Source organism: Drosophila kikkawai, chromosome 3R (assembly GCF_030179895.1).
Source record: "Drosophila kikkawai strain 14028-0561.14 chromosome 3R, DkikHiC1v2, whole genome shotgun sequence".
In the NCBI taxonomy this organism is placed as follows: Eukaryota; Metazoa; Arthropoda; class Insecta; order Diptera; family Drosophilidae; genus Drosophila; species Drosophila kikkawai.
The window spans coordinates 16,168,715-16,188,058 of NC_091731.1; the positions used below are offsets into that span (position 1 = coordinate 16,168,715).

Consider the following 19,344-nt stretch of genomic DNA (forward strand, 5'->3'; position numbering starts at 1 on the left):
TTTCCCTTGAAGCATGGGAAACCACACAACAACAACAATACAACAATCCAATCCAAATGCAATCCATTCCAATATCATTTGTGGTTCCCCGTTTCCAGTTCATTCATTTATTTATTCCCATCCGTCGATATCTTTCGGGCTAAATCAGAACTTTGACGGGGCCAGTCACAAGTCAAGCTAATTAATAACAAGCTGTGGTCAGAGAGGAAAATAAAATAAGTAAAACAAAACTTCCAACACCCCTCCCTCTACCCTCTATATGTAGTATATGTTTCCCCTATGTGTTATCAGTTGAGATTCTCGCTTGTGCTCCCCCTCATATTTTTTCCTTTTATTTTTTTCTCCGCTCTCCGCCTGTCAAATTTGACATTTGCTATTGAACCGTTCATAAAATAGGCGCCAGACTGATTGGGCAAGATGATTTTTGCTCGAGTTTTTCTCCTCTGGTTTGTTGTGTTTTGCTTTGTTTTCTTGTTATGATTTATTAAACATTTACTTGGCTTAATGAATTAATTTGATTTGATTTCGACAGCGTAACGGAAATGTGTCTGTGTTTGTGTGCGTGTGTGTTGGGCGCCAAAAAGGCGCTATGCACGACGCAATTGTCAGAGATGCATTTCAAAATAAGATTGAGGAAAATCACAAGGGAAAACCCCATAGATGACTATCTACTGAATGAATAAATAGTTTAATATAGTTTTTAGCTTAGTCAACTTGAGATTAGATGATATTTTCAATGTGACAAGCATCTCCACATAATTTTCTTTGCCTTTAACTGATAATTGCTTCTATTTATACTTTGATTACCCCTTTTGAATATATTCAACTAATTTTATAGTAGTGCAGGTAGTTCTAGCACGGATTTAAGTACTGGGTTTCCCGTTGTCCAGGCTAAGGACTATATTTGGGCGATATACAAACCACTCTAAGACATTTTAAAAAAGAAAAAAAGCCAAAAGTCATTGGGAATTATATTAAAATAAAGGCTAAACAGATCGATAACACCTTATTTTAAATAAAATTATAAGCTAAAAATATATCGCTTGAGAATAGGATTTCCAGATTGTTCTTGAACAACGGACAAGGGTGTAGAAAGGGAGGAGGAAGAATCCAATCATAAAATAAAACGCAATACATTTTTACAAGTCTCTGGAAAACATAAACAATACCCCAAGTAGACAGCAACAACATCATCATCATCATCAGCTAAGTTTAAATAGTTGTTAGGCTATTAAGTTCCGCTTAAATTGTTTTCGCATTTACCTTATGCCTGCGCTCTATAGCTACAAATACAGTCGTAGTCGGGTCGCAGCTACGGATACAGATGGAAATACATGCAGATACAGATACAAATACATAGAGCCCAAAAGCGCCAGAAGCGAAAAACTCTACAACAACAACAACAACAACAGAAACAACAACTGGCATAAGAAGAACAAGAAAAGCAAAGTGCGAGGCACAAAAGAACCTAATCAAGAGCAAAACGCCGCAAATAAAGCAATAAACAAGACACAATATTGTTTTCATTTTCCCCCTCGTCTTCTTCTCCTTCCTTTTTCTTCTTATTTACTTCGTGTCTTGCTCATGCCCAGGCAACAACAACAACAACAACAGCACACCAACAACAACAATAACAATGAATAATAATACCAACAACAATGAAACGAGAGCGGTTTTCAAATAGCTACCCAAACAGTTCCAGTTTCCAAGTCTCTTCGGAACTCTCGAAGCTTGAATCTAGAAGCTCCAGTTCCATGCTTAATACAAAAAAAAAAAAAAAAAAAGGAAAAAAAAAAAAAAAAAAAAAAAAAACCAAAAGACAAAAGCAAAACACCGGTGACGGCAACAACAACAACAGCAAGACCCAAAGGTAAGCCAGTCGAGACGACAGACGCAGACGGAGCAGTAGACAAACATAGCAAGTTGAATGAATATACGAGTGTGTGTGCACACGGAATAACAACTATGACAACAATTACAAGGAAAGTGCAAAAGAAATCCGAAAATAACTTAACTTGAAGAGCACAACAGTAAGTGGACAACACAACATTGTATCTTAGAGATAAAGTTGAGTAGAAATAACCATAACTAATTATATCCCTTTTTCTTTTTTTTACTTTTTCAACTAGTTATCTTTAAAGGTCTTTTTATAACTTATTCACAAGTACTTTCTATTTAAAGATGTTTTTTAATTAAACAAATATGCAAATTACTATTTACTTTGTCTTGTCAGCTGTAAAAAAGGAAACTATACTGTTCAAATGTCTGTTAAAAGTCAAAGCTTTTTGTGGTACTTCTGAAACTATACAACTAGAAGTGAAAAATGGTAAATGTTATATTTTTATATACTTTATATTTAAAACATAAATAGATATCTATATCTGAACCCTTTATGTAACCAAGATTATATATTTTTAAAAGACACTTCTTAATTTCAAATAAAATATAAAATTATTAATAACACTACCTACTAGAGGTTTGAAAACATCAAAGATTTCAAACATCGAAATTTCCGATATTTTTAAGAGAAAACATCGATACATTGCGATACATCGAACAAATACAAAAATTTATTTACGGTTAATACAAGTTAAGGAACTTATTCACTGCTTAAAATATTCTTTTAAAATCTAAAGGTTAAGGGAATATATCACAAAGCCAGGTCTCTCACTCTTACTTTCTAAAACACAGTGAAGAATGAGTGAGATGAGTTATGCTCTCGTATATTCGATCCTATATTGCAGAGCTTAATCATAGCTCTATTTGAATCCAAAGAAAATCGGGTTTTTATTCGTTTGTTTGATTATCTTGAGCGTCTCTCTCTCGCACACAGACAATATATAGAGGAGGATCAGGGCTATTGCGGTGTAATCTTTCCATTTTATGGTTGTTTTTGCTTTCGGCGTTACAACAATATTTGTATTACAATTAATGCAATACAATTACAATGTGACATTTATGGTAATTTGTTTTTCAATCTGAGGACAACGACGTAGAAATAGAAATAAATTAGACAACAAATAGGCAGCGGTCAACGAAACAAAAAAAAAATACAAAAAAATATATACACCAAATACGCTTAAAGTTTTACAATACGTAATAGAAAAAGCAACTACAAAAAACGCTGTAACAGCGACGGAATTGAATAAACAAATAGGAACAACAAGAAAAGCGCGCGATCAACAACAATCGTAAAAATAGAATTATAAAACGAGCACGAGACAAAAAGAAGCAGCCAAATAAAATACAATGAAAAAATAAATTAAGAAAAAAACAAAACAACATTTAGAACATGTATTTTAAATATCAAAAAAAAATATCTAAATAAATACAATAATAAAACAATATTCAACCAGACTTTTTCATTTCCTAAAAGTTTATATACTGTAAATGTAAAAAAAAAAGTATTTCGTGACTCATGCTTGACTTTTGTAGTCAATTGTAGCTCCCAACATTACCTTAATATAAATTTAATAAATTAATTTTTAAACTATTTCCACTTATATATTTTCTTAGTACAAAGTCAAGTCCAGCTAGAGTTCAAACTCTATTTTTTTCGAAAAGCAAAAAAGTATCTTTGGGGTTGTCCGGTGAGCCTATCGATGACAAATCCGTAAAGTAGCTCAATGCGTGACTTGGCACGCACAAAACCCAAAGAAAAACAAAGATGCGAACGGAAACATAAGCCAGCCGCAAGAATGCGAAGAATCAGCAATGAAAGGGTAGGGAAGAGAGTGTTGTCCAAAGCCAGGGTTTACAGTTGTTCGATCCCACAAATCAGATTAAAATGAGAGGGTGCTTGGTGTGAACTTAGGTGTAGGGGAACACCCCTCGTCTTTCTCCCTTCTCAGCTCGCTGCTTTTCCCGTTGAACGTGGCATGAAAATAGAACCAAAAGATCAGCAAAAGAGGAAAAGTAGCAACAGCAGCAGCACTGGCGGCGTCAGCTGAGCCACAACATTTACATCGATCACGCTTTTTATGTCACATGAAGAGTCGAAAACAACGACAGTAAGTAACAAGAGGAAGAACGCCAGAATGATTGCAGCGATGGCATTTTGGCGCAGACGCTTTTATGGCACACAAGAAAGACCCCACAAAGACGAAGATAGAGATTCTAGATACTGAATCTTGACAGGAACTAGAAAATATCTAAGAAATATAATTTGGAATAATTTCGATCCTGATCTAGAATCTTTAGGAAAACTTTCTTGAACTCCCATGATTTTGGCCCAACATTTCTATAATTTGATAATGGCAGCCACAAATGTATCTTTCTGATCTTGCAAAGAAATCAGCTTTAGTAACAACCTTTACAATTTATATTGGTACCATTTCATTATTCCTCTTTTTTTATTATTTAATAAAATTACTTTATGATTATTTCAATTTATTATTACACCTTCTGTAAAAAATCAATTGACTTTCAACACGTCTATGATTTATCTAAACGAAAAAGTTAAACTAAAAGCCTTAGCACCAATTTGTGCTGCTATTCCTTATCTTTAGTTGGCTTTCTGTTTTGTTCAGTGTTATTTTAAGTAGCCGAAAAAAACTTTGATTCCTGGTAAACTTAAAACTCATTGTAGAAAGTGAATTTTTTAACAGTGCATTTATCTGTTAGATAAAGTTTAACAGTAAGAAAATAAACCTAACCATAGAATTTTTTTTTTTTTGCCTTGAGTAGCTTATAACGATTGTTTAAAAGATAAAAACCAAACGGTAATAGGTTAATACATTTCACAAGCTTAAGGATAAACAAGAACAAGGTTAAATTTTCATAAATAATTAAGTTATTTTGAAAAAACTCTGTTCCAAGAATCAAAACACTAAAATATATGAGAGAAGCTTAATTAAGAGTCATTCAAAAATCTAGTAATAATAATAATATTTTGTTTTATGATACTGATACTATAGGTTAACAAAAGTATTTAGCATACAAGTTGCCTGAATCCCAGTGTCCACTGTATTTGTGCGACTGTGCAAATAGCAGGGCAGACGATCAGACACCAAGCAAGCCATCAACATCACCATCACAATCACCATCACAACGCCAGCACATCACGCCAGACTAGACCAGATCAGCCTAGCCCACAGCCCAGCATCACATCGGAGCATCGAATCACGCCGCCGAAACCAATACTGTTGGCTGTGTGTGCGCGGACGAGGCCATTAGATGATCGCCGCGTCTAAATTTAAATGTCTGTGCGTTTAAGTTGCAAGGCAAAAATAAATCTACATAAAACGTAAACAACACACAAAGTTTCATCTTGTCTCGCTTTCGCGTCGTTTTGTTTTGTTTCGCTCGCCTGTAATGACAGATCACAAGATCTCCGCAGACGGGTGGGATTTGGGATTTGGGACTGTAGGATCGGGTTGTTGCCAAGGGGTTGTCTTTTGGGATCCAAGGGTTGTGCCTGCTTGTCGTTGTCTGGGTCTGCTCTCTCACATAAATAAATATATGTAAAATGGATTCTAGCATGGCACCAACTCGTTTATGCAAAAAAAAAAAATACATTTACATTTTTACAGAGTCTAGATTTGATTACAGCGTTGTAAGAAGAAAGGATCGAGGAAACCTATGCGCAGCAAATAAATCGGGGTTAAATCTTATTGTTGTCAGACAACACTTCTTTTTGTTAATGAAAAGTAGTTGAAAACATATCAAATTACTTTCATTTGTTAAACAAAACAACCATTGTTCAAAATAAATATTAAATGTCATGGCCATAATAAAATGTTTAAGATAATATAGACCTTGATATATCAAAATAACATATTAATATTTACAGAATCAATCTGAACAACTTGGAACTGTTATAAGTTTAAGATTCTACAAAGGTAAAAACTTAAAAATCATTTTAAAAACTTCAAATGTTATATTTCAAATAAACTTTCCTTGAAAATATCTTGCAAGTCTCTTCACCTTTGGCCCGGTTTTTCAACCACCCCACCAAATGAACTCGCATTTCGAAAATCTCCCTCTTTTATGACCGGGCTCCCCCAAGGACTTTGGTCTCCCCCCCAGCAAGCTAAAGATAATTTCAACTTTTCGTTTATTTTTAAAATGCATTCGGTCTTTGGCCGAGGGAAGGGAGTGGTTGGTGGCAGCGTGTAAATGGGAGTGGAAATTAAAAATAGCAAAAAGCATTTCTATAAAATAAATAACACGAGACAACCGAGACACAGACCCGGGATACTACATACGGAGGGGTGGTGGTGGGTTGTGCTCTGCTGCAAAGGTGCACTTTTTGGTCCCTGCACGTCTGCATTTTCTTAATTTAATTTTCGTGTTGCAGTTCACGATCAATTTCATTCTAATGATTGTAATTAAAAACATTTTCCTATGCTTCAGAGGGGGGCTAGGGGGGGCGAGAAGAGAGAAGGACCGTCTAGACGACGGAGGGGAAGAAAGTGGGCGGTTTTGACGCCCACTCACGCGCCGTTGGATAGCAACGAAATTAACGCTCGGTTGAATGCGAAATGAGAAACAAGAAGCACCAGATGGTGCAAATATAGTTACAATTTCACAATGCACTTTTTTAAATTAAATTAAATTACTTGGGCAAAACTTTTACTGTGTTCCGTCGCTGGAAATATTTATATTTAATTATAAAATCTAATTAATGTTATTATTTATAATAAGTAAAACAAATGGAACGAAATAGTTACAGTTTCTTAATGCGCTTTTATAAGTTATTAATCTTTATTCGTTTGGTAATACTTTTTCTGGTTTTAAGGCGTTTTGTCTAAAATCTAGAAACAAAATTTTATGAGTGTAATAATCAAAAAAATAAGCTAATTTCTTGTGTTCAATAATTTTTAAGGTCTTAGAATTATACTTTCTTATTTCCACATACCAATAAAGAAGTTAAGATCATATAAGACTTGATTAGGGATTAATAATTGACATCATTTACCTGAAAAGATAAAAAAGAAGTTGATATTTCGTAATTAATGTTTAGTATATAAGACTTTATTCATTAGATCGGTGCATCTGAGTTTGATATCAAGAGTTAAAAGAAAATCAAACGTCACATCATCCGGTCACAAAGATTTTCGCAAAAAAAAAAAACATACCCTTGCTGGTAGAAAATCACTAAAAGCAATAATAATAGTGAGAACAACAACAGCGACGTCAGCAACGAGACAATGAGGCAGAGGCAGAGCCCGAGCTGTGCCCGTGTCTCGTGGATCGTCGTCACGATTGGGATGTGTTGTCCCCTCCTCCTCCACCGCTCCACCGCTCACCTGCTCATGCCACCCGAGCAACTACCGAATTTCGTCAGATGAAAAAGCCCAAGCAAAAATATTCTATTGGTTTAAATATAGCAGCGAGACGTCCTCGTCTCCACAACGGCGGCGGCGTAGTCGTCGTCATCTGTTGTGCATTTCAATTTGTAATTGTAATTGCATTTTATATACACACATCTGTGTGAGAGGCTTGAACGTCAGTGTGAGTGCAGACTCAATGACTTGGTGTAAGAGTGTGTATTTTTATAAATTTGTTGTTTTATTTTTTTTGTCATCGGGTCATGTGTGTCGGGTATTCTTTTAGCTTGAAAGGCTATAAAGCCGAATGGTATTTTAACTAAAGAGAATATTATGTCAGGTCATATTGAAGATATTTAGACAGACATTCCAAACATACCGTTCCATTAGATACCATTCCAACTTGGCAACACCATCATCATCATTACCGTATTTTAAAGTCTGGAATAGGCAAGATAATCCTCGTCACATCATCATCACCATTAAGCCTACTACTACTACTACTATTATCATCATCGTTGTCGTATCCCGGATGCGTGAAAATGCAAAATGCTGCAATGTCAAATCGAGAAAACGGGCACAATGACTCAAAGCTTGCTGCTGCAGATTGGGGGCTATAAAAAGCGGCCAACTAAGAGCAACTAAAACTTTCCAAATGCCAATACCCACACACAGACACAAACACACTTGTATGCCATAAAATCACAGTCATTATGCATAGTATGTGTGTGCCTGATATTTATTTTTCAATGAGAGACGACGACGGCTCAGCGACATTTAGCTGAAAATGCAATAAACAACATTCCAATCTGAACTGAACTCCCAAGCACACTAACCCCTCCGCCACACTTAACCCCTTTTGGCTCAAAGAGAGGAGGAAAAAAAAAAACAAGAAAGAATGTCATAGCCAAGTAGCTCGACTATGTGATACCGATTACTCAAAAATAGCACAAAATTATTGACTTATGAATGCATAAAAATATATTACACAAACAACAAACATCAAATTTGATGTCTTTCCAATCTTAAAAATGATTTGGAAATAACCTTAATAACCTTTACCCTAGAAAATCTAAGACTTTGGTTTAAAAATTGGAGATACCGAAATCTACCTATACACAAGGACAAGGCTAGAATATATAGGCTGTTGATAGTGGTTAAAGGTATGTATAACAACTGTACAACCTGTTACATGTCTATTAACATGACAACAAATCGAATATACCCTGATTATCTACAAGTAAGGGGTATACTTAAACAGCAACTACTAGTAGTAAAAAGTGCCAGCTCATTATGCGCATGTGTTTCCCATTATAGTAAGCGCTACAAAGCGCTATCCAGTGCACTTTTAAATACAACTTTGTGAGTAGGTTGAAAAACAACGGAAATACTTGTAGAAAGAGAATGTTTTAGGAAAATAATGCCAACAAATAATTTAGTAATAATAATAAAAAATAATATAATTTTAAACTATAGTAAATAAATAATATGAACTCAAGTTCATGAATGTCTATAACCCACTTAGATGGCATCCAAACACATATTACCCAAGATATAAAAATTGTTTTATTATTTAATGTGATCTTTCAGAGGATGAAATAATAATTAAGAAGCTTAAAAGGTAAGGATAATGAACTTAAGATTTTGATCCTCCTAAGTCAATAAGTAAAAGGTTATGGGTAACTTTTGACTCTGTAATTCCAATGATATTGTAGTGTTGCGATTAAAAGGACCTAGTCAAGGGGATTTCAAAAGCTTCGATTGTGTTATAAGCTGCCTGCTCTCTTCTGAACTTCCTCCCACACCCTCTGGGACCCAACTCAGCTTCCAAAGAATGACATTGTCAATGTCAATAGCAAGATCGTTTCTTTCCGTTTCCTCCACATAAACACACACATTACTCGTGTTGTATGCCGAGAACGACTTTGGGAATATGCGCATATGTTAAGACCTCAAAGAGGTAGACAGGCGGCGATCTTGTTGCATACGCTTAACGGTTTTCTGGCTTTACCTGGTGGCGTTATTTCTCGTGGCGTCTCCGCCATCGCAGCAGCCTCCTGTAGTACTCCAAGTGATTAATGGGCCCAAGCGGACAACAGACCTTGCCATATACGGGTTACTTTTACGTTATATACACTGAGACAAAAAATATAAACGTAAATTCAAATATATAAAATAATAATTTGAGTTTTGCAAATTCTGTAAAGCAAACTAAAACTATGTAAAGCTCAAAAGTTATTCTTGAAACCATGGCAAAAAATTCCCTAATTTGAATAATTTGTTGCTCATTTTTTCCATGTACATAACGGGGTGAGTTCAGGGGCAAAAACCCAGGAACTTTTGTGGACTTTTATGAGCAATTAAAAAACTATTACGACGACGCCAAATGGCAAGCTGCATTGTTTGCTGTCGAGTTTTATGTGCAACGATGACGTTTTTATGGGCGCCACACGAGTGTGGGTCGAGGTCTTTTGGCTTCCTTCCTCTCTCTCTCTAACTCTCTCTACCTGTCTCTATCTGCGTATTGTATGTCTCCATCTGTTTCTCTGTCCCAGTCGCTGCGCATGCGCCCTCGTCTCTCTTTTGCTCCTGACTCCCCTCCCCAATTGTGGAATGCGGAACTGTTTTATACCCCATATATCTCTGGTTTTTGTATTTTCTGTGGGTTTTCTTCATTTTTTTTTTTTTTTTTTTTGTGCATAACTCAAAATGCACCCTAATGACACACATAAAGTCGGACTTTGGTGCCGGGTCTTTCCAGCCTTTGTCTGGGCTCCTTGAGAATTAATTGATGGCCATTAAACTTGGTTTTATAATGAAAGAGAGTTGTGGGACTGCAAAAAGGCGGCAACAATTTGGAAGGGGTTGCCTCGGTTCCTGGTGATTATTCATATAAAAAAAGGGAAATAAATTAAATTACAGAAGGTGTATACTTATTTACGACATTATTTGTAATTTATCACTTTTTATTTTATTAAAGGTACTATTTTTATGTGGGGTTCTTTATTGATTTTTCTTTAGGTCCTTTTGTATTTTGAAAAATAATAGTAATATTGATAGATAAACTGGTATAAAATAGAGAAAATAATCACTTGAATAGCTTTTAGAGTCAAACTTGGCAGTGCTCCTTTCGTTATAATTTGATAAGTGGCGCCCAACGAGTCCCACAAAGGCTCTTCGTTTTAGTGTTGCTTTGGGATAGTTGTTACTTTTAATGGACTCCAAGCTTGACTTAATACGCATACTGATAGCGTTTCTAAGATCTCTATTCTATTAACCAGTAAACAAATTGATTAAAAAATGACATTAAAATGACTTCTTTAATAAATTTAAGAAAAAATTCCATGCGAATTGAGTTAATTCTAGAAGCAAAGCTCACACATTCCGCGACCATTTCCTTTCTCTCTCACTCGGCGATCAAGTCTGCATACTCAGCTGTTTAGCTATCTCTTTCTGGCTCAGATCGCTCTATCTCTTTCTGTCTGTCTCCTTAGCGATTCGAACTCTGGACTTCGACTCATTCACGCGCCGTTCACATAACTCGAAACGTGATTTTTACATGGCGAGACTCTCCTCGGATGAGATGATGCCACGATTAATGCTTCTTTTGCTGCTGCTGCGGCTGCTGCTGCTGCTTCCTCCTCCTCCTCTTCCTCTTTTCTCTTCCATCTTCGTTGTCTTCTTCATCTCCGGCATTCTTGACTACAAAAGAGGAGTGAGGAGGAGGAGGAGGAGGAGGAGGAGGGAAGCAGCTACAGACATTGGAATGTGGCAGCGCCACTTTACACCCTTCGCATTTCGATTGTCGTCCGCGACTGCAGCTGTTGCTACTAGTTTATTGGATACAACAACTGAGATGACTGAGAAGAAGTGCAAGAAAGAAAGAGAGAGAAAGAAGAAGGCTGGGGGCAGGGAAAGTACCACCAGGGGAGGGAAGTGAAAATGGTACGGCATGTCAACTGTCACCGGAATACAGTTGGGATTCCAATGGTATTCACAAGAAAACTAATCAATTTTCATTCAAAAAGACTACAGTCTTAGGATACTTAAGAGACGATTTATTTACAAAAAAGTATACAGATGATTATATATATAGATTATAGATTTATAGATTAAATCCAATAAATATGATTAGAAAGCTAAGTTGAAAATCCGCTTAAAATGACATTAAAGTTAACTCGTAACTATTTTTCGCCAATTTGCGTTTGTTTGTGAATAATTTTGAAAGAAAGGTCCTATACATTTATAAAAGTCCTGATAAATAAATAAAGGTCCTCATAAAAAAAGAAAGGCCATACTAAATGAAGAAAGGTCTTACTAAATAAAGGAAGGTCCCACTATATAAAGAAAGGTACTACTTAATAAAGAAGAGTCCTATTAAATGGAGAAAGGTTCTACTAAATGAAGAAATTTATATACAATTTTCTTCTGGTTTCTTAAAGTTACAGATGAGATTGCTTTAGTATAAAAATGTCTTCGATTAAAATACATAGTTGTATTTATAACATAACATGAATTCAAGAATCAGTTTCTTTTACTTCAGGGTGACGTAAGCTCTTAGAAATTCATAGCATACATAGATCATATATTATTTATTTTTATGAATTTTTTACTGCCTCCTGTTAGTGTCGACATCTTTCCCCTCCCTTGCTCTTCATCTCCTGTTCAGTTTTACTTCTGCTTACATCATTGCCTCACAGCAGCAGTCGTCAGCTATCAATCACACGCACAAAACGGAAATAAATATAGAAATAAGGCGGAAAGGCGACAGAGGGAAAGAGATAGAAAGAGCAAGAGAGGGACAGCGAGGGGAAATGCAGCGGAAGTGCGTCTCATTGAGCAACTGACAGAATATGCGCGCCTGTGTGTGGAAATCAGTATGTGAAGCGAGGGGCACGCCCCAAAACCAAGATGCTGCCGAGACACCGAGACGCCCCCTCATCATCTCTTTCCCCAACTTCTGGAACAAAGTCACCGTCTGCTATCTCAATCAACGTCTGAGTGACTGACTGACTCGCTGAATACACGAGCTGGATGACTGACAGGCAACACGTGCTCTCAACGCAACCAGTTGGCCATTAAAGCACCAAAAAAACAAAAAAAAAAGCAAAGCAAAACAAAATGAACCCAAGCTGAAAACAGAAATAAAAAACTGCAACAAGGCATTAAATTTTTTTTTAATACGAGTAGGAGATGCTGGTGTCCTCCTTGAAGCATTTAAAGACTCTTTTTTTTTGAGAGAATAGCCTGGGAAAACATCAGTTGCCACCCATAATTCCAGCTTAAGTGTGGAAAGAGTCGACCCTTAAGTAGTAAACGGCTAATAAACTGGCTACTAAAACGCGGAATCTTTCGTTTTAATTTAAATTCAAAATAAAATATAGAAATATCTACAAGTTAGGATGTATCTTATCATATTCAATGTTTGATTTATGCTTTTTCTTCTTTATAGATACAAGAAAGGCCTCATTTTCTAGGATTATTAAAAGTATGAAAGCATTAACCACCATTTAAAGTTATTAGGTATGTACATCAACTTCCAAATAATAAAACATATCCTAATAATTTCAAAAATTCTCATTACAACTAATATTTTTGATTTCCTAAAACAATTTGTAAGTACACAAGTATTTTCATTCCATGTGGCACAAAATGAGTTCATTAGAGGTTTTTTTTTCAGCCTAATTCCCATGAATGGAAGCCACTTACGGGCTTTATCAGTGACTGGGGCAGCAGATCTTTCGGCTAGGCTGCCTTTCCAATTGAAACTATTTCCGGCCAGACTCAATTCGACGGCAACAACAACTATAAGAGCAGCGCAAATACAATGACAGCAACTTGCCAAGAAATACATTAGAGCAATACAACAACAACAACACATATGTTAGTGCAATTGCAATAACATACCGCATGCCACATGGTGGCACACACTAAGACATTCCGCAACCCCTTCATCTCTTCAAGTCGTCGTCAACCGTCTCGCCGGTTGTCTCAAGAGCAGTTGTGGTGTGCTGCTCTACGGTCTCTAAAACTGTGAAAATGCCCAGACGGTGAGTGTGCAATTGAGCGACTGCAACCAGGCACTTCCATTGCCGCCACCTTTTGACTGGTCTGGTCTGGATTCCATCTTATTTTATAATTAACAAAAATAAAATTCATCTAAAATTCACAAGTACGAATTTGGTAAAAAGTAGTACTTTAGTACTAAAGATTTCAATTTCTGCTTTTTGGCCTTTTTACTTGTCTTTAAACTAAAAACTGTTTGTGCTAATAGTAGAGTCCTGATTTATGTGTATATTAAGTCAGCCGACAGCCCTTTTAGCAGTTTGAGTCTGTAACAAGTATTAGTATTCAAAATGCTTTTACAAAAGCAGAAACCATATGAAGAGTTACATTGTATTAAAAGGATTAAAATATGTCGTATTATAACATTATTTAAAAATAAAAGTTGATTCTTTCAGGTTTGTCTAATAACTTATAAAAAGTCTAGGGTATTTACACAATCAAGGTATTTTTTCTCAACTTTTTCCACGTTCTTTCTCTCCTTTCGCTGCTGGAACTGCCGCCTGCTGTTAAGTTATTATTATTGCAGTTGTTGTTGCGACAGACGCGCCATTTGTTACACATTATTTAGGATCAGCTGCCATTTAACGCTACCGCCTCCACCAACCTCCCCATTTTTCCCGGCTCTTGGGCTCCATCCGGAATTTCTCCCAATATTTATTGTTGGCGAGTTATTTGGAACTGGGCCATGCGGAAACAAATACCAAAGTAAAATTCTATTGGAGCTTTGGATGATGATATATCCGGAATTGGAAAACTACATCCTCATGGCTCCCCCACACATTTTCTATAGCTTTCTTTTGGGGTCAGACACAGTCGCCATTGACACCCAAATCAGCATAAATTTTCATAGGAAAATTTTTAAAATGTCCCCGACTTCTTTAGCCTCGGTGGAATGTGACACAAATTAAGCACCAGAGATAAATGGAGACAAAGTCGTATACAAACTATGGAGAGACAGTGGAACATTTTTCAATTACAAAACGAAAAAAATATATACATAAATAAATATGAGAACAAGGCTATCTTTCCTTTCGCCATAAAGAGAAAACTGTTCCTCTATAGAATTCTTATAAAAAAGAAAAATTTATTTGTTAGAAAAAGAATGCAATATAACTTTACCTTATAGCTCAATATCTCGCTTTTCTTTATAGTTATTTACACGTTTCGGTATTATTATTTTTCTCCCCTGCTACAATTGCACTTTCTTTTTAGATTTTCCAATTTGAAGTACTCAATTTTCGGGGCAAAACGAATTGAAGAGAGTTGGAAAAATATTTGGGGGAGAGAGAAGCTCACGAAATGCACTTGTATCACTTATACACAACTTTATTACCTCTCTCTCTCTCTTTTTCTCTGGTTTGGTTCGGTTTTTCTTTTTGACTAGCAATTTGATTTATTTAGGTTATCATTTTTCTTGATTTCCTCGTTGTAGCTGTCGCTGCTGTTGCTCTCTTGATCTTTTGTTGGCAAGTATTTGTGGTTGTGGTTGTGGTTGTGGCTGTGCCTGTTGTCACATAGCATTCCTCACTTTTTCTCACATTTTTCACATGATTTTTACTTTCACACCTTGGCGCGGCAGCACTCGATGATCATTTCACGTGATCTCAATGATGCATTTTGTCGTCGGCGATCTGAAATGGGAGCAATAGAGAAAGGCAAACGGCGATGAGAAAGGAATTCCATGTATTTGGGAATGAATAGATCTAAATTGAATTGTTTATTGATATGAATGAACTTATTGCAACTAAAAATGTATTTAATTATATATAAGGAACATACAGTTGTAAACTTATTGCACCAGTTCAAGTTTTTAATTTGGTTTTATTTGATAATCTACAGTTTAAACCAGCGGAAAGATAATTTAATAACCACCTTCGAGCTATTGTTAGGCATTGAACCTGGAATTCTCAAGTCAGAATTCTTGATAATATATATAACAATGCTAAAAACGATCTTTTTCTTAGCCAAAACAAAGTTCATATAATTTTATATAGTTTGTATAGTTTAAAAAGTTTAAAGTGTAAAAGTTGTATTTAATTAATTAGTATATTTCAGTTTAAATATATAAAAATGTGTAGAAAACTGTGAAATATCCATTTATCATATGTAAGCCCCTCTTTTTTTTGCAAACCCATTAAAAGCTAACTCCAGCGAAACCATTATCCAATTAACAAATTCCACAAAATTACTTAAATGCCAGAGCAAAAATGGCATTCGTGCAACTTTTAATCCACCTGAAAAGCCATAATTTTATGCTCGACTCTTACAATTCTTGCAGTATGGTTATCCATTAGGCCCCACCCATTAAAAAAAAAAACAGACAACAATAAAACATTGAACTTTCACGCGAATTAATAGAAATGATTTCAACAGAAAAACTGCTCAGCAAAGCACAAATTATAAAAATAAAATATTAAATAAAGAAATAAAATATTACATAAAATGTAAAATGTTGTTTTGGCACTCAGTAGGACCACGCCTTTTCCTCTAACAGCAACTATAGTATATCTGTATGTATACAAAATATAAAAAGTGTAGCTGAAAAATAAAGAATAAAGCTTAACGTTATCCAAAAAGGAGGGGAAAAACAAACAGTTGTAAAGCTTGGCCTATTGACGCCTGGATTACCTTCCTTAGAAAATAATAAGTATGGAGAACTAAATGTAAATAAGAAACTCCCGTTTTGCTAGGTATACAAAATAAGTTTCTGATTACTCTATTTCTTGTAAAAATATGATTTAATTTATGTGTCATTTTTTATTGTAATTTTAACTAAAATATTACTCTATCATCCATTCATTGTCTACCTAAGAATTTATTAGGATTAAATATAAGTTTAAATGAGTAATATTTTATTGTTTAAATAATTTCTCAACATTAAACTATTTTATAATAATATACAAGGAAAAAGGATTTCCGCTCTTCCACAAATCGAAGACATCTTCTTCAAACTGAATTTAATGGGTAAAAAACTGTCTGCGCCGGACAACAACATCTCCAAAAACAACGCCGGCAGGAAAAACAAGCGCAGTTCAAGCATCAAAAAGCTGCCGTCACGCCCCTCTTGAGTGCACTAACCGCCCACCGCCCCACTTCCTTTCCCATCTCCTTTCCAGCCCCCTTCCACCACAAACATTCATTCCAAAAAACGAGGCCAGACAGACAGCGTCTCTCTCGCTCTGCCGATCACTCTCCCTCTCTCCCTCTCTCTCTTTCCCTCCCGTAAGTCACGTGGGGTGTTGTGTGCGGCACGCGAAATGCAAGGAAAAACTAATGAGAGGGGGAAAAAAGCGCTGAACTAAAGCGAAAATAAATAAATAAATTAGTTGCCTGTATGTATATTTTGGATTCTGCGTTTTAATTGTAAGCAGTGGTTTCAAATGTTCGTAAAATGGAAAAACAAGTTCAAGAAAGTTTAATAAAAATTCATACTTTTTTTAGTTAGCTAAGAAATAAGTTCACATACACAAGCTATATATGTACATATTTTAATTTCCAAAAGTCTAATTATTAGCTTTCCAATTTAAATGTTAGCTTTTAGCCAAAAATTTATTTTGGTCAAGACAACAAATCACACACACACACACATACAATACGAGCGCATACACGGCCAAATAAGAGGCGCGTCGCTGGCCTTAATAAAAATTTGCTGCAGCAGCAAACGACAGAGAGAGAAGACCAGAGAGAACGCTTGCACACCGGTGAGAGAGATAAAACACAAAATCGAAGCGAACAAAAAATGCCAAGCGTGCAAGAAGCGCAACAGAGGCGTCGACAGCGACGCCGGCAGAAGCAGCAGCGAGCCGGCAACCCTCGAGATGACGTTGACCCCGAAAAATGACGCGAAGCGCAATTTGTGAAAACGAATGCGAATGGGAACGAAAACAAACTGAAATCTAATAACGGCCCGCCGGGAGTGCGAGCGAGAGGCGAACAGTGTCGGCGTCTGCATGCGGAGCTCTCTCCCTCCCACTTCTCTCTCGTTTTGTTGTTTTGCGGATAGACGTGCTAAAGCGCAGTGGGTATAAAAACACACAGGACGAAAAGGCGAATAACAACAACATAGTAGAAGAGCAGTTAGGCGGAGGCCAGACAGAAAGAGATGGAAAATGGCAGACAGTGAGTAAAAAGCGCGTGGAAACGGGCCAGAGAACCGAGAGAGCGTGTGAGCGTAAACAGAGCGCATGCCTAAGATAACGAACAGGAGGAAGAAGCCTAGGAAGGAAGGAGCAGAGGATCCCAAAAAGATGGAATGAGTTGAAGCATTTGCCTTATGTATAAAGTGATAAAAATGATATTCGTACATGTGCAAAACGTTAAGAAAGAATGCATTTCTGTTAGCCAAATTAAACAAATGAATCTGCTTTTGGATTCTACTGCAATCTCAAACAAAAACAAAACAAGACAACGGAAAAGAGCAACTTTACCCCGCGCGTGCATAAATAACAGAAATTTGTTCTCACAGACGAAGGCCTCCATGTACATATATATATTTGTATATAAATGTATATACATGTATGTTTTTTTTGCAGTTTTACGAAGCGCCAGCAGAGGAACAACAACAAAATGCAGTCGCTTATGAATGGAAAAGAAGGCGCACCACTGTCTCGCTCTTCTCCACAAGCATGCGTCTGGATGTCTGTGTGAGGGAGAGAGTTTTGCATGTGTGTGCGAGGAGAGCGAGGAGTGCAGAAAACGTTGTCGGCGGTGTCGTTGGCCCTTCTTGTCTGGTGTTTTCTTGCTTCTCTTCCTTATTGTTGTTGCGGCGCAATGTGGTACAGTGACTACCAAAAAATACTAGCAGCACACAGCTCGTAAAAACGGGGCTCAAAGGGGAAGAGGAGGAAGAAGGGGAAGCAACGGAAGCAGCGACGCCGCCTAAATGGGCTGCAATAAAAAATTACATATGCGGTAGTAAAGTTGTAAAACTGCGGTTGTACGTCAGTAGTTTCAGTTGTAGTTTTCGACTTTGAGTACGTAGTGGTTGTAATATAGTATTTTACAACCCCAATACTAGGTCTGTAAATAAACCTACATATGTAATTTCTTCTATGCATAAGCCTTTAACTATATTTTTGTTTTTATATTTCGTCTGTATTATAACTAGTAAGAAAATGAAAAAATTAAAAATAATAATAAATAAAAAATTTAATTAAAGGGTTCGACATTTAAAATGTTAAAAAGTTATAAATCCTTTTTTTTTTAAATATAGTAAGCATTTATTGTAAAATTTCAAATGTAAAGCTTAAAAAAATTTATTTTAAAATACAATTAAATATAAAAACCGTCCATAATGATCGATCTTGAACATTTTTAATATTTAAGTTTCATTTTCCCATAAACCTGTCAATAAATTCCCAATAATTAGATATAAATTAACAGTATAATAAAATATTAGATACATTTTTAAGTAATAGTGTAAATATACCCTAATGATTATAGATTTTTGTGAATATAACGTTGGTTGGTAGCACATTAAGTTAGTGCCAATGGGCCGCTAATGAGAAAGAAAGGGGTTATTTAGGGTTGAAAACCAAAACGAACATCAAATGGCGCCGCCTAATTAAAAAACCATTAAAATTTAAAGCCACCGCCTATGCATGGGGGCTAATAAATACATAAATTTTGCAGCAACGGCATCAGTCTACAAAAACAAAAAACGCTTAAATTAATTACCTCACGAAACAAATAAGAAAGCAGCGGCAGTAGCAAAGATAAAAAGCCAGAAAAAAGGGTATAAAATGCAGTTAAAGCACATTGTGTTGAATTTTTGTTAAATGGAGTTTACAGAAAAGTGTAGTTATCTGTTGTAATTGAAATTTATATAAAAACATAAACAAAATATATAAATAATTGATAAGTTATAAAATTAACGTAAGTTAATATTCAAATTGAAGATCAGATTAAAATAAATTTCTTATTCCGTTAAAGAAAATTGTCATAAAACCCATTGTTAGGGTTTTTTTTTCTTTAAATATTATATTTCACAAATGATTTTAAATTTTTT

The 19,344-nt window shown here is 35.8% G+C and overlaps 1 protein-coding gene and 1 long non-coding RNA gene across 2 annotated transcripts in view; one reads left to right on the top strand and one right to left on the bottom strand.

Annotated features, from left to right (window-relative positions):
* The window catches only part of InR (Insulin-like receptor), a 52,801-nt gene that overhangs the window by 23,819 nt on the left and 9,638 nt on the right, over nucleotides 1–19,344 (bottom strand). The window contains exon 2 of the mRNA XM_017180266.3: nucleotides 14,457–14,968. The gene's annotated coding sequence lies outside the window, so the exon portion shown is untranslated. The remainder of the gene's footprint in view (nucleotides 1–14,456; nucleotides 14,969–19,344) is intronic.
* LOC138928794 (uncharacterized) lies at nucleotides 11,614–12,432 on the top strand. Its single transcript, XR_011445167.1, has 2 exons — nucleotides 11,614–11,820; nucleotides 11,898–12,432. It is a non-coding gene; the product is annotated as an uncharacterized lncRNA (long non-coding RNA).